We start from the raw sequence: 15,421 nt of genomic DNA on the forward strand, positions 1-15,421 counted from the left end.
TCCTGAAGTGGCCTAGCCAGTCTCCAGACCTGAACCCAATAGAAAATCTTTGGAGGGAGCTGAAAGTCTGTATTGCCCAGCGACAGCCCCGAAACCTGACGGATCTGAAGAAGGTCTGTATGGAGGAGTGGGCCAAAATCCCTGCTGCAGTGTGTGCAAACCTGGTCAAGAACTACAGGAAACATATATTTTTTATTTATCCATTATTTTACCAGGTAAGTTGACTGAGAACACATTCTCATTTACAGCAACGACCTGGGGAATAGTTACAGGGGAGAGGAGGGGGATGAATGAGCCAATTGTAAACTGGGGATTATTAGGTGACCATGATGATTTTTTTTTGAGGGCCAGATTGGGAATTTAGCCAGGACACCGGGGTTAACACCCCTACTCTTACGATAAGTGCCATGGGATCTTTAATGACCTCAGAGAGTCAGGACACCCATTTTAACGTCCCATCCAAAAGACGGCACCCTACACAGGGCAGTGTCCCCAATCATCACCCTGGGGCATTGGGATATTTTTTAGACCAGAGGAAAGAGTGCCTCCTACTGGCCCTCCAACACTACTTCCAGCAGCATCTGGTCTCCCATCCAGGGACTGACCAGGACCAACCCTGCTTAGCTTCAGAAGCAAGCCAGCAGTGGTATGCAGGGTGGTATGCTGCTGGCTCATGATCTCTGTAATTGCAAACAAAGGTTTCTGTACCAAATATTAAGTTCTGCTTTTCTGATGTATCAAATACTTATGTCATGCAATAAAATGCTAATTAATTACTTAAAAATCATACAATGTGATTTTCTGGATTTTTGTTTTAGATTCCGTCTCTCACAGTTGAAGTGTACCTATGATAGAAATTACAGACCTCTACATGCTTTGTAAGTAGGAAAACCTGCAAAATCGGCAGTGTATCAAATACTTGTTCTCCCCACTGTACATTGCTAACCTGCTGACCCTATGATGACTACTAAGACAGTGATTATGCAAGTAATTCTGTAGCTAGCAAGTGTTCTTGGCTTCAAAACAGTTTTTCACACAGTCAGAACTACCCAGCGTTAGCTAGATAAAACCTGATACAGCTAAAAATGACTAAACTGTCAATGCAAAGCCGACTAGCTACTAGCCAGGAGAAAGCTTATAGTTGCTCACATTCGTTCTAACATGTCAAAGTTCATTCCCCTTTTTTAAAAACTTAACCTGTTTGGGGTGCAGCCTGACACCGGTACACTTATGACAACATCCAGCTCAAGTGCAGGGCGCGAAATTCAAAAGATATTTTTTTTAAATATTTAACTTTCACACATTAACAAGTCCAATACAGCATATGAAAGGTACACATCTTGTGAATCAAGCCAACATGTCCGATTTTTAAAATGTTTTACAGGGAAGACACAATATGTAAATCTATTAGCTAACCACGTTAGCAAAAGACACCACTTTTCTTACTCCATCAGTTTTTTACTCCATCAGTAGGTATCACAAATTCGACCAAATAAAGATATAAATAGCCACTAACCAAGAAACAACTTCATCAGATGACAGTCTGATAACATATTTATTGTATAGCATATGTTATGTTAGAAAAATGTGCATATTTCAGGTATAAATCATAGTTTACATTGCAGCTACAGTCAGAAATTGCACCGAAAGCAGACAGAAAAATTACAGACACCAACGCCAAATAACTAAATACTCATCATAAAACATTTCTGAAAAATACATAGTGTACAGCAATTGAAAGACAGGCATCTTGTGATTCCAGACAATATTTCCGATTTATCAAGTGTTTTACAGCGAAAACACAATATAGCTTTATATTAGCGTAGCCACAATAGCCAGAAACACTTGGGCGCCGACGACCAGTTCACATGCACGACAGATATTAGAAATAGCATCATAAAATGTTTCTTACTTTTGGTGATCTTCCGTCAGAATGTTGGACAAGGTGTCCTTTGTCCAGAACAGTCGTTGTTTGGATCTGGAACGGCAAATTTCCCTCTTGATTTAGCATGGGCACTTGCCAAGTGGCACGGATCTCTCCAACGTCAACAAAGTCAGAGAACGGAACACGGCAAAACTCCCGAAAAAATTTCAATAATCTGATTAAACTATATTGAAAAAACATACTTTACGATGATATGGTCACATGTATCAAATAAAATCTAAACCGGAGATGTTAGTCGTCCATAACGACAGCTAAACAGAAGGCAAATCCATGTCCCCTTTCGCACGCTCCAGAAACAGGAAATGGACGGTCACGTCATACAAAGAGCTTTAATTCCACCTCAGACCAAGATAAACACGAAATTTCTTCTCTCACCGCCTCTTGACAACCAGGGGAAGGTGTATGAAGTGTACGTAGACTCTTACGTATCATGCCCATGTATAGGCAGGAAGTTGAACAGAGCATCGATTTCTGACATTCCACTTCCTGGTCAGGAAATGTGCTGCAGAATGAGTTCTGTTTCACTCAGAGAAATAATTCAAACGGTTTTAGAAACTAGAGAGTGTTTTCTATCCAATAGTAATAATAATATGCATATTGTACGAGCAAGAATTGAGTACGAGGCCGTTTGAAATGGGCACGATTTAACTGGCTTCTCAATACTGCCCCTTGCAGCCATAAGAAGTTAAACTTCCTTTGTTGTTGCCAACAACAATTACTTTAGCCGGTGCGGTTAGCCGGTGCTATTAACAACTGAGAGTGAGAATGAAGCAGTCAAGGGGGGAAGTGACTCCCAATCCAACTAACTTGGCCTTCCGGATAGCCTAAATGCACTTATTTCTCATTTCCCTGAACGACAGACAGTCAGCCTGGGTATTTGTGTGCTGAGCCTTTCGCCAAATGGGGTTTTTGAGGTGGAGTAACTCTGCCAGATCCCGGTCGAACCAGGGGCTGAACCTGTTTCTAATTATAATTTCCTTTATGGGGCTTGCTTGTTAACAATACCACTATGAAGATGAAAAAAAGAAGGTCTTCGACAGAGAAGATTAGCTTAGCTAGCTGATTCTATACCAATTTACAGAGGCCAGGTCATGAAGGAAGGCTTGCTCATTATAGTTTTTCAGCAACCGTCTATGACAAATCAGGACAGGTCGTTTAACTGAGTAGCCATTAAGAACACAGGCTGTAAAACAGTGATCACTATGGTCATTACAGAAAACACCAGACTGATACCTATCAGGATTATTTGTGAGGATAACATCAAGGAGAGTAGCCTTTTCTGGGTGTTTGGAATCATACCTTGTGGGATTGGTAATAATCTGAGAGAGGTTTAAGGGAGTCCCATTGTTTAAGACTTGGTCAGGTGGTTTAAGCATTTCACAGTCTAGGTCACCTAGCAGGACAAATTCAGATTTAGTGTAATGGGCCAGGAGAGAGTTTAGGGCAGGTAGGGTACAGGCCGGTGCTGATGGTGGACGATAACACTCAGCAACAGTAAACAAAGACCTATCGGAAAGATTAATGCTTAAAGCCAGCAAATCAAATTGTTTGTGGACAGATAGTGACAACCGAACATTGTTCCTTGGTAAAGATTGCCACTCCACCACCTTTGGAAGATCTGTCTTGCCAAAAAAGGTTATAACCAGAAAGGTTCGCATCAGTGTTCAGAACACTCTTTCATAACCACATCTCAGTAATGATGTTGCTCAATTGCTCAATGTTTGGTATTAAGCTTCTAGTGTTAAAGTGCAGAAAACCCAGGCTTTTATGAGAGAAAAAATGAGTGAAGCAGAAATCAGAGCACAAGTCAGAATTGGAGATAGCAACAGTAGACAGGCCAGGGTGTAAATACATATTTCCAGATATTATCAGAAGTAAGACAATCAGGGCACGGCAGAAAACACGGAGAGCATGACATTTGAATGTGCATCAGATGGCAACAAGATCATATTGTACAGCAATTTCATTCGGTTACATGAATATAAAGCCAGCAAGAGGTGGTTAGAATAGGATGGGAGGCCAAGAGACTGTGTAACCAATAGAGAGGCAGAGTCCCCAGTTTGGGAACAAAAAGTATATGTCCCACGGTCGGGTAAACGAGCCAGTTCCTAGTAAAGAAAACACGCAAGAGTCATAGAGCAAATAGCATAGAGCACAAGAAAAACTAAACTTGAAAGAGTCACTCGCCCCAACAAAGTAGGCTATAAAATTCTAAGATAAAGAAATAAATTGTAGACTATGCTATTTAATTATAGTGTTTGAGTAATAATAAGCTTCACAAGTTAATTAGCCTACATAAAATTCAGATCAGTCCAAAGTCTGTTGTGTGTGTGTGTATGTGCGTGTGTGCTGGAAGCAAGTGAAAGCTCAGGAGAGAGGAGGGTGTGTAGCGCGGCTACCTGTACCAGACAGGGGCAGATAGGCCAGGGCAGGAGGGGAGCAGATCTCCCGGTGGGATCCAAGCAGCAGTGCAGCAGGCAGCAGTGCAGCAGGCAACGGGAGTAGGTGTCACACCCGCTTGGGAGAAGCTTTAGTCGGGAGGCTGTGTTCAACCTTACCAGATAGGTGCGTCTTGGAGCAGATAAAAGCATCCGAAGCGAAAAGTTTAACGAAAAACGTTGGGCGAAGATAAAACCAAGACACCGGTAAAAACACAAAGTTCCAAAGCCTTCAAACATTGTCCCGCTCATTCACCCTTGCACATACACACAACACACATGCCCACACACACACCAAAATCTGCTGTGTCCTTTATTTTGGTCACAAAGTGCTGCATATGTACTCTCTAGGTCAGGGATCATCAGCGAAAGTAGATTCAACCGCAGGCCAATGTTTTTCTTAAGCGGATGGTTGGGGGGACTGCAAATTGACCACAAAAAGCCCAAACAGATGTATCATTCATTTGACTAAAACCTTGCTTACATTTGTATACGATCACATACTGTATATCTCTCAATTATGCGTGGGAATACTTCCAACAGACTTCCAAAATCCAAATCACTTGGAGCTGATCTGCTGGTGTTTTTACAGTCTTTTATGTCCAACAATAAAAAAATGTACCTTGGGGAGCCAAATAAAATCTTGGCCCGCCAGTTGGGGAACCCTGCTCTAAGGCGTTGTAATCTGGCCAAACTAAATTAATCTCCTGTCCAAAGACCTCTTGCTTTAGAGGTGTTCTTAGACTCCAAGCTGCAAGACATCATTCCCCAGACAGACAGCTAGACGGGTAGACAAACAGAGACAAACAGACAGGCAGACAGTCAGACAAACAGAGACAGACACACAGACAGACAGTTAGACAGACATACAAACAGAGACAGACAGACAGCTAGACGGGTAGACAAACAGAGACAGACAGACAGACAGACAGACAGACAGACAGACAGACAGACAGACAGACAGACAGACAGACAGACAGACAGACAGACAGACAGACAGACAGACAGACAGACAGACATGCAGTTAGATGGACAGACGGACAGACTGCTAGAGGGCAGACAAACACATACAGAAAGACAGACAGACAGCTAGATGGACAGACAAACACAAACAGACAGGCAGACAGCTAGAGGGCAGACAAACAGAGACAGACAGACAGACAGGCAGTTAGATGGACAGATGGATAGACCGCTAGAGGGCAGACAAACAGAGACAGACATACAGACAGGCAGCTAGATGGACAGACAAACACAAACAGACAGACAGCTAGAGGGCAGACAAACAGAGACAGACAGACAGCTAGACAGACAGACAAACAGAGACAGACAGACAGACAGACAGACAGACAGACAGACAGACAGACAGACAGCTAGACGGACAGACAAACAGAGACAGACAGACAGCTAGACAGGCAGACAAACACAGACAGACAGACAGACAGACAGACAGACAGACAGACAGACAGACAGACGGGTAGACAAACAGAGACAAACAGACAGGCAGAAAGTCAGACAAACAGAGACAGACACACAGACAGACAGTTAGACAGACATACAAACAGAGACAGACAGACAGCTAGACGGGTAGACAAACAGAGACAGACAGACAGACAGACAGACAGACAGGCAGACAGGCAGGCAGACAGACAGACAGACAGACAGATGGACAGACAGACAGACAGACAGAGACAGACAGACAGACAGACAGACAGACAGACAGACAGACAGACAGACAGACAGCTAGATGGCAGACAGACAGACAGGCAGTTAGATGGACAGACGGACAGACAGCTAGAGGGCAGACAAACAGAGACAGACATACAGACAGGCAGCTAGATGGACAGACAAACACAAACAGACAGACAGCTAGAGGGCAGACAAACAGAGACAGACAGACAGCTAGACAGACAGACAAACAGAGACAGACAGACAGACAGACAGACAGACAGACAGACAGACAGCTAGACGGACAGACAAACAGAGACAGACAGACAGCTAGACAGGCAGACAAACACAGACAGACAGACAGACAGACAGACAGACAGACAGACAGACAGACAGACAGACAGCTAGAGGGCAGACAGACAGACAGGTGAGCCATCAGGGAAAGAGGCAGGCAGACTGGTAGGTAGGATGGCAGACAGGCAAGCAGGCAGACGATAGATACCTTGTGGTCAGATAGTTATAAAACATTAAAGAAGGAGCAGCTCTAATCCAACCCATCTGGTCTGTTCTACCTGCAGTGGGACTCCACAGTGACTCATACATCACTCGTCCTCCAAGGCCATGTCACGTTAAAGAGACCACAGTGTCTCTCCTGGACAGCAGGTATTGTGGACACCGGAGCTCCATTGCAGACTAAAGCTAACGACAAAGAGCTTAACCAGAGGGGTAGATAAGCAACTCTGGATAACATATCTTTGATATTTTTATTAATTTCTTATATTACATAGAGACTCACTTCTTTCTCATGTTGGGGTTTGAGGAGAGACCGTGAAATAGAGATGTCATCTCTCCTGAAAGACAGCTCTGCGCTGGTGTCTTCTGGTGAGGTAGGGTAGCGTTGATCTAATGTTTGATTAATGTGTGTGATTCCTGGTGATGACACGGTGTGTGTGTGTGTGTGTGTGTGTGTGTGTTGTGGGCTTTTTGTTCCAGTTCCAGCAGTAACACATGGAACACAGGCAGAACCCAGGTGCAGAAAGGCTGAGACACAACGGGGAGAAGAACCTGTCTGATACATCTGACTCATCACAATGGGAGTGGCGCTCTAGCCAACTAGCCAACCTGCTATGCCCTCAGGACATCTGATTGGGTCGAGGCGTGCCATCTCTCTTCTCCAATCAACATCACCCATTCTAATTCATGGATTTATGGGCAGTAAGGTGCAGAGAGGAGCTTATTATATGGACATAAGGACATGGAACATCAAACAGGTGTATTTACTGTCTAAGTATTGTTAATAGCCTGTCTGTCCCCGCTTTATGCCACGGTGAAGAAACAGCCCAAAAGATACGTTAGCTCTGAATTGACAGTGAGACAATTAGACCGATAAATATTAGTTATGTTCCTGAATAACACAGATGAAAGGAAAGCGTGTAAATTCATGCAGTACTTCTCCATCTTAATTTGGGGCCACTGCAGCCTTTCATTAGGAAGTAAATAGCACACTGATCCCAGACAAAGTCTTTGAACAACAGAATGGTAATGAACGAGGGGATTGAGGAAAAGGAAACGCTGTGATTGGGGAGGAGAAAAGAAATTGGGGGATTAATGGAGCTGTACTTGTCCAGACTGTCAGATCACTGATGGCTCTGTGTGACTGGTTTTGGGGCTTTCTGGTGACTGTGACCTAAGTATATCTGCAATATCGCCATTACCCGTAAGCATTTCAGCACAGAGAGAAGAGGGACAGGACTGTACATAAGACTGGTGGGTTACAGTGGGTTAGGAACTATGTACTGAAGGTTCAGTCAGTCATGTACTAGAGTTGCAGTAGGTTAAAACCCTGCATAGTACTGGCTTTAATGTGACTTGACTGTGCATTGTACTGGTTTCCTTAAGTTAGGACCCTATATCATAGTAGTGATTGTGGGAAATGACCCTGCAAAAGGGTTCAAGTAACAGACACGTCTCAACATCAACTGTTCAGGGGATTACTGCAAAGAAACCACTACTAAAGGACACCAACGAGAAGAAGAGACTTGCTTGGGCCAAGAAACACCAGCAATGGACATTAGACCAGTGGAAATATTTCCTTTGGTCTGATGAGTCCATGAGTCCAAATGTGAGATTTTTGGTTCCAACCGCCGTGTCTTTGTGAGATGCAGAGTAGGTAAACGGATGCTCTCCGCATGTGTGGTTCCCACCGTGAAGCATGGAGGAGGAGATGTGATGGTGTGGGGGTGCTTTGCTGGTGACACTGTCTGTTATTTATTTAGAGTTCAAGGCACACTTAACCAGCATGTCTACCACAGCATTGTGCAGCGATACGCCATCCCATCTGGTTTGGGTAAAATAGCCCTTACCCAACACTCCTCCAGGCTGTGTAAGGGCTATTTTACCAAGAAGGAGAGTTATGGAGTGCTGCATTAGATGACCTGGCATCCATAATCACCCGACCTCAACCCAATTGAGATGGTTTGGGATGAGTTGGACCGCAGAGTGAATGAAAAGCAGCCAACAAGTGCTCAGCATATGTGGGAACTCCTTCAAGACTGTTGGAAAAGCATTCCAGGTGAAGCTGGTTGAGACAATGCCAAGAGTGTGCAAAGCTGTCATCACGGGAAAGGGTGGCTACTTTGAAGATTCTAAAATCTAAAATATATTTTGATTTGTTTAACACTTTTTTGTTTACTACATGATTCCATATGTGTTATTTCATAGTTTTGATGTTTTCACCATTATTCAACAATGTAGAAAATAGTCAAAAATAAAGAAAAACCATTGAATGAGTAGGTGTGACCAAACTTTTGACTGGTCCTCTCTCTCTCTCTATATATATAAACATTTTATAACCGGTACCGCTTACTTTCAGACAAGTCATGAGATGTCCGATTTTCAGGATGTCTCATGGTCTGACAAACAAAGCTCTGTCACCTTTCACCGCAGATGTGGAAGTGCGACAAAGGTGGATGCGGTTGAGGCAAAAAAACAGATATCGCTAGCTCTTTAGGGGGTCCAGGGGGTCCAGTTTCTTCTCTAGGGGGTCCATTACCGTGGTGTGATGGTGTTGGCGGCGATTTAAATGGACCAAAAATATTTACAAAATAAACACACCAGCCTTCTGTAGCACTGTTCACAAAGACCAGCGCTCCATTAATTGTGTTCTTTATGTTAGACCATAACGAACACAATTGAATTCATTTTGCCCCGGGGGCTGCGTTTGGTTGATTTTGGAATTTTAAATACTCCCTGAGTTTCTAGTGATTATTAGCGAGCTGAACAGTCATAAAAGCTGCATGAACTGTATGGGCCTCTTTGTTGGACTTCCTTAAATTGATTCCTGTAGAGACTGGACTGGTTTCATAAAGTTCTTGTTTAGTGAGAAGATGAGAAAGAGGAGAGGAAACAGAGGAGAGTAAAAGGAACAAAGAGGCTTGTTAGAGACCGCACATGACTCTCTACTGACAGGGCCTCTTTGGAAAAGCATCCATTACTTGATTGACCATCAGGGCAAACGTCATCAGTGTAAAGTCATGTGAAGCTATGGTCATGGATTGGGGTCGGATTCACCTCTAATTAGTCAATTCAGAGGATGAATTGGAAATTGACTGAATTAATTCAAAATGTGCCCATTAGTTTCTATGAGGAATTTTCAACTAGTGATATTAATTTCAACTTACCTCCTAAATTGAGTGAATTGAGATGGAATTGACACACAACACTGGCAGATAACCTCAAATGACTTAGAAAGAAAACAAAATCCTGGCTGTATGAACTCATACATTATTCAAGTCTTCTCAGCATAATGGGTAATGAAGTCAATTTGTGGTTCAATGTGAATCTCCCCAATGTCTCCCCATGCTCTACAGTAAACTACAGTACAAACGTAATGTACTCACATGGCCTTTACGTTTATCCTTGGAACTATGAGATATTCAGTTCTCTGTAGACAGAGGTCAGGGCTTGCCTAGAGTAGACCACAGACGCCCAGTAGTAAACTCCTCATTGTCATGGCGATATCATATCATAACCTAATGGGACCACCTCATCTCTGTCTTACAGCTGGTCTGTACCACACACATGTAAACACAAACACTCTGACACACACTCAGAGACTCCACTCCCCGAGACGAGGTCGATACTTTCTCAGTCTTTCTGTACACATTTTTTTCTCTCTCTCTCTCTCTCTCTCTCTCTCTCTCTCTCTCTCTCTCTCTCTCTCTCTCTCTCTCTCTCTCTCTCTCTCTCATATATTGGTAGACTCTGTGAGTGTCTGAATTCTGTTTCTGCAGGACTTCCATGGCAACAGAGGCTAAAATTCCAACTCCTCTCCCTCCCCTTCTCCTTTACTCTTTTCATGTCTTCTCTCTGGGTCCATCATCCCCTCAGTCTTCTGGCTCCAGGAGTCTGGCTGTCTGCTCCTTAAATAGAGCTGACCTCAGTTCAGACGCTGGAGCTGCTTCTGTCTTTAACTCTGCAGAGGAACTGAAGGAGCTCAGTTTACACACACACACACACACACACACACACACACACACACACACACACACACACACACACACACACACACACACACACACACACACACACACACACACACACACACACACACACACACACACACACACACACACACACACACACACACGTGTTATAGTATGTGTGTGTGTCTTGCTTATTTATATAACACACACCCCTCCCTGCATGCCTGGTAGTCTAATTGAAGTTAGACCTTTCCCTAGGTTTTGCATATTAGGTCCAAGGATAAACTAAAAGGTCACGTGAGCCCATATACAGTCAATCTGGGGAGACATTAGGGATATTTACAAAGAACCAGAAATTCACTTCATTACCCAGCTTTCATATGCTCAAAGACTTGAATAATGCATGAGATCACAATGAGATCACCATGGGGACAAAAACACACCAATAACAATACTAATGGTAGTGTTAGGATAGAACAAACAGACTCAGTAGAGGGAATATTCCTCTTCTCTTCTTTAAATTGGGGTTTGCCATAATACCGTACACCGCAGCACCTGGAGGTTGTTGTGGAAAGATTCTTACACAGGGACACTCAAAGTCAATCTTAAGTGAATCATTGTTTATTGTCAGCGCGCTGGAGAGGTTCCAACCAACTCAATGCACCATAGTACACATGTCAATCAGGAGCTCTTCTTCAGGCAGACCCAGCAGTTGTCTTATACGCGGCTACACACAGACACGTTATATTTGCATGATTTAGCATAATTCATTCATCATTACCGTGTTGTTTCAGTCATGTGACCGACCAATACTGTTTCATAAAATGTGAAATACCAATACTCACAATGCTTCTTTCTCTGTAAGCTGAGACCTTGAAACTGAGATATCTTTTGTATGTTCTCAAAACACGGTCGTTCGTTCTCAAAACACGGTCTGGGCGTACTGCCAAATTGCAGCTATCGATAGGTGATTTGTACAGTCCGCCACTTGCATGAACACAGAAATTGGTTTATAGAACAGCATATGAATATAACACAGAAATTAGTTATAAGAAAAGCACAGACATTAAAATTCCCATTACATTCCATCCTCTTATCACTGTGTGTGATAATAATCATTACATTTTAATATAAGCATTTAGATTTTAGCTTCTATATCAAAATATTCTACACTCTATTAAAGTAAGGGAAATCAACACAGAAAAAACCCTAGACACTTCATAATTTCAATCCTTTATTCTGGGTTTTACGATCCACTTAGTATGGTAATACTAGAATCATAATGAAGGTTATACTTTATTAATGGGAGTGAGTATTAAAAAATACATAACGGATCTGTAGATTCAGAGGTGAATAAATCTCTCGATGTTAACCATTGTTTCCATATTTCTTACCACAATCGGGATGCATTGACCTGTCCCTGGGACATACACCTAGTCAAAATACAATTCTGCTAAGACTTTCAAAAGGTTGGTGCTGGCTCATCAGATCAGTGTTCCACTTAATGTAAACAGGTTGAGGGTTTAGATTTCCTTACCCTCAACTTGTTAAAGGAAAAGAACAGTGGGAAATGGGAGCACATCCAGAGTTACGATCCTCTATAGGAGTAGAAAACAAGAGAGCTACTGAAATCTTATCAGCCAGAGAGGAACATCGCCTTACAGCATGTTTTTAATAACATTTCACAGGTAAGAGAAAGAGAACATCTTATAACAGTTTCACACCAAACTTGATAAGAATGAGATTGGGGCAAGGTTTGCCCAAGCTACAATCTCGTCTCTCCTCATTTTTTGGGGCACAGCTCTGTCTCTAGAAGCCTTGTCTTTCCAAATCATAATTATAATTATTGATACATCATCCAACCCAAATTTAGAATGACAGACCTTAGCGCTTCACGTTGGTTCTATCACTTTAATTTAAGACCCTCACTTTTCTCATCACCTGTGGTAATGACAGATTGGTATTTCAATGCATTCTTAGTCTAAATTATTACACATTTTGCAGTGTGCAGACCTCCACAATCAACCTGAAACCCCAAATGAACAATTTTGGACAAGCCTAAATCAATTACTGGCATGGTTGACCACCCCCCCTTCACGGCACTCATTCTTCCCGGTGTTTCTTCATGTTCTTCTTCAGATAGTGTTTCAGTTTGTCCTTTTAATGGCACATGTTCAAAGTGGATGACCCTTGATGATGTCTCGCAACCGAGCTACCGCTGTTCTTTACAGCCATTATGTCTTTGTCCATTTTCCTACCAGTACACCAGGAACATGAGAGAAGTTTGGACTGGATCTCTCTCCATGCTCACTCCATAAGCACCCCATGTCGCTCCTGAGAGAAAAAGCATGAGAGAAAAGGCAGTTGATAGCTTCGACTGCTGTGGACAGGTTTCTGGCTTGGACTCAGGTCTCACGGTAGAAGTGGTCGGATGGGGCCACAGTGTCTCCTGACCGCTCCTGTCTCAGCCTCCAGTATTTATGCTGCAGTAGTTTATGTGTCGGGGGGCTAGGGTCAGTTGGTTATACCTGGAGTACTTCTCCTGTCTTATCCAGTGTCCTGTGTGAATTTAAGTATGCTCTCTCTAATTCTCTCGTTCTCTCTTTCTTTCTCTCTCTCTGAAAACCTGAGCCCTAGGACCATACGTCACGGCAAACCGGGCATGATGACTCCTTGCTGTCCCCAGTCCACCTGGCCTTGCTGCTGTTCCAGTTTCAACTGCTCTGCCTGCGGTTATGGAACCCCTACCTGTCCCAGACCTGCTGCTTTCAACTCTTAATGATCGGCTATGAAAAGCCAACTGACTTTTATTCCTGATTATTATTTGACCATGCTTGTCATTTATGAACATTTTGAAAATCTTGGCTCTCTCTAATTCTCTCCTTCTCTCTTTCTTTCTCTCTCTCGGAGGACCTGAGCCCTAGGACCATACGTCAGGACTACCGGGCATGATGACTCCTTGCTGTCCCCAGTCCGCCTGGCCTTGCTCCTATTCCAGTTTCAACTGTTCTGCCTGCGGTTACGGAACCCCTACCTGTCCCAGACCTGCTGTTTTCAACTCTTAATGATCGGCTATGAAAAGCCAACTGACATTTATTCCTGATTATTATTTGACCATGCTTGTCATTTATGAACATTTTGAACATCTTGGCTCTCTCTAATTTTCTCCTTCTCTCTTTCTTTCTCTCTCTCGGAGGACCTGAGCCCTAGGACCATACGTCAGGACTACCGGGCATGATGACTCCTTGCTGTCCCCAGTCCGCCTGGCCTTGCTCCTATTCCAGTTTCAACTGTTCTGCCTGCGGTTACGGAACCCCTACCTGTCCCAGACCTGCTGTTTTCAACTCTTAATGATCGGCTATGAAAAGCCAACTGACATTTATTCCTGATTATTATTTGACCATGCTTGTCATTTATGAACATTTTGAACATCTTGGCTCTCTCTAATTTTCTCCTTCTCTCTTTCTTTCTCTCTCTCGGAGGACCTGAGCCCTAGGACCATACGTCAGGACTACCGGGCATGATGACTCCTTGCTGTCCCCAGTCCACCTGGCCTTGCTGCTATTCCAGTTTCAACTGTTCTGCCTGCGGTTATGGAACCGCCACCTGTCCCAGACCTGCTGTTTTCAACTCTTAATGATCGGCTATGAAAAGCCAACTGAAAATTATTCATGATTATTATTTGACCATGCTTGTCACTTATGAACATTTTGAACATCTTGGCATAGTTCTGTTATAATCTCCACCCGGCACAGCCAGAAGAGGACTGGCCACCCCTCATAGCCTGGTTCCTCTCTAGGTTTCTTCCTAGGTTTTGGCCTTTCTAGGGAGTTTTTCCTAGCCACCGTGCTTCTACACCTGCATTGCTTGCTGTTTGGGGTTTTAGGCTGGGTTTCTGTACAGCACTTCGAGATATTAGCTGATGTACGAAGGGCTATATAAAATAAACTTGATTGATTGATTGAAGTGGTGAAGGACCATACTGAACGCCATTTTTGCCATTTTCAGCCAGTTAGAGGGGGTGTCAAGGTTCACACTGTTCTTGGCCGAATTATCTTCAATGCATCTAGATACCATCTGTGGCCACCATTCCATTACCCCGAGAGAGGACACACCAGAACAACAGTTTAGTTTAGAATAACAACACACAGCTAAAAATGGCAAAAATGTCTATCAGTATGCTTTATATTTTCAATCAGAAAACCAGGGTCTGTAGTGACGCCTCTAGCACTGAGATGTAGTGCCTTAGACCGCTGAACCAGGGTCTGTAGTGACGCCTCTAGCACTGAGATGCATATACCTGATAACATTGTTTTGCATGACCTGCATTCTCTTTTTCAGCTCTAACAAAATGCAATTCCTTACTCAGGGTCTCCTTTATGTAAACCGTATCCTTTCCTGATACCAGTATGGCTGAATCATCAGCATAAAGCAGGAGTTATCACTTTACTGTATCTGGCATATCATTAATGTATATTAGAAATAAGAGAGGCCCTAAAATTGATCCCTGCGGTTCTCCACAGGATATTTCTTTGGCCTCTGACAGAACATCACCAACATTACATATTTGTGTTCTGTTGGTCAGATAAGACCTAAACCAATTCACTGCTACATAATTTAGACCCATGCATTTCAGTTTCATCAGGAGAATATCATGGTCCACAGTGTCAAAAGCTTTCTGCAAGTCTAAATTGACCATACCTGTATAGTTCCCCTTCTCACTTTCCTGCTTAATGTGGTCAAAAAGGTAGATAAGGCAAGTATCAGTGGAATGAGCTGTTCTAAAGCCAGATTGTAGTTCATAAAGAAGTTCGCACTTGAGAAGGTATCTCTCAAGTTGATTAAAAACGAATCTCTCAACAACTTTGGATAAGATGCTGAGGATTGAC

This window comes from Salvelinus namaycush, chromosome 8, assembly GCF_016432855.1.
Source record: "Salvelinus namaycush isolate Seneca chromosome 8, SaNama_1.0, whole genome shotgun sequence".
NCBI classification, from domain to species: Eukaryota; Metazoa; Chordata; class Actinopteri; order Salmoniformes; family Salmonidae; genus Salvelinus; species Salvelinus namaycush.